Source organism: Pygoscelis adeliae, unplaced genomic scaffold, assembly GCF_000699105.1.
Source record: "Pygoscelis adeliae isolate BGI_AS28 unplaced genomic scaffold, ASM69910v1 Scaffold1152, whole genome shotgun sequence".
Classification (NCBI taxonomy): domain Eukaryota; kingdom Metazoa; phylum Chordata; class Aves; order Sphenisciformes; family Spheniscidae; genus Pygoscelis; species Pygoscelis adeliae.
Window position 1 is genome coordinate 12,436 of NW_008824210.1, and position 1,536 is coordinate 13,971.

The 1,536-nt window shown below is 67.7% G+C and overlaps 1 protein-coding gene across 1 annotated transcript in view; it reads right to left on the reverse strand.

Moving 5' to 3' along the window:
* LOC103925989 (protein Mpv17-like) overlaps positions 1-1,536 on the reverse strand; it is a 4,465-nt gene that overhangs the window by 1,421 nt on the left and 1,508 nt on the right. The gene's annotated exons all lie outside the window — the stretch shown is intronic.

The following is a 1,536-nucleotide window of genomic DNA, read 5'->3' on the forward strand; positions in this document are numbered from 1 at the left end:
GCTGCAGGCAGGGGCTGGGAGCATGCAGAGGGTCACTGTCTCCCTGCTGTGACCCCCCCAACTTCACATCCACTCCAGCTGGGCACGGGGCAGATTCCCCCTGCCCCCCGCAGCCGCTGCCTGCCTGCCCTCTTCCCGGAGCCGTGCCCACGTGGGGCGAGCACGGGGTGGCAGGGAGAGGGCAGCCACAACTGCTCCATCCCCACCAAGAGACCTTCCTGCAGCTGACATGGCTCACGGTACCACGGCCAGCCTGCCACAGGCCTCTCTGCCTAGGCAAGCCTGGGAGGGGAGCTGGGGCAGGTGTGGGCCAGGATAAGGCGCTGAGCAGGCAGGAGATGAGCTAGGGCCTGCTGCAGACTTGGGCAGAGAAGGCAAGGCAGGGGCAGTCAGCTCCTCTCCTTGGTGCAGGCTGTGATCCCCTGTCTGGCCCCGTGTCCCCCAAGCCCCCTCCCAGGCACCGTGGGGCAGGGGGGGAGAGGGGCACCAAGCTGGGGCAGCCGCCCTGGGAGCCCGAGGCACTGCCCTGTCCTCGTGCTGCACCTGCGGCCGTGCTGCAGCCCTGCCTCACGGCAGCAGGACAAGTCCCTCATCTAGCCTGGCCGTGACTCAGCCGGGAGCCCGGTCTCCTCCCAGCGCTGGCCGGCAGCCCAGGACGGGGAGAGCGGGTGCAGAGGTGATGGATGCTCTGCTGACGCTTTGTCTGCGTGAGGAGAGACGGATGCGCCCCAAGCCAGGGGTGAAGGTGGCTGCCAGTCGCCGCTGCCCGGCCCCCAGCCCAGCCCAGCCCCCTCCCAGGGCAGGGCACCGGCTGGGGGCCATGGCTCGCAGGAATCACCCACTACCGTGCTCAGGCCCCAGCGGGTTTCCCTGGGGGAGGCAAGGCAAGATACATGGCACGACCTGGTTGACATGCAGTTGGGGCAGACAGGACTGCGTGGGGGTCCTGCCCGTGCCAAGGGCCAGCCTACGCGTGCCTCTGGGGCGACTCAAAACACCTCATACCCTGGCTGCTCCTCTCGCAAAGCCAGGAGAAAAAGAGGTAACTCAGTCCTCCCCCAGGATTTGCTCCCTGCGCTCCAGGACAGGACTGGGGGCAGGAAAGGTCTCTGCTGGCACGTACCTGCAGCCTGGTGGGCAGCTGGCCAGCGCCTGGTGGGGCGGGTGCACGCATGCAGAGGAATGAGTTTTGGCTGATGGCACACCAGGCAGAGCTCCGGCCCCGGGGCAGCGGCTGATGGCCGGGCTGGGACAACACCCCCAGCTCTCAGCCTGGGGGCAGAGGGCCCGGCTGGGCTGGGGCCCTTCACACACAACCCTGGCAGCCGTCGGTGTGTGAGTGCCAGTGCTGCGCACCCCCTGGGCAGCTACACGACCACCCCCGGTGTGCCTCATCCCGTGGCGGGTGGTCACCCGCTCCCCAGTGACTCACGCTCTGGACACACTGACTCAGCTTTCACGCTGGTTTCCAGCAATTGCTGCTAATGGGAGCCATCTCGGTAATGGCTCTGGAGATGCAGCCAGGAGAGTGGCCGG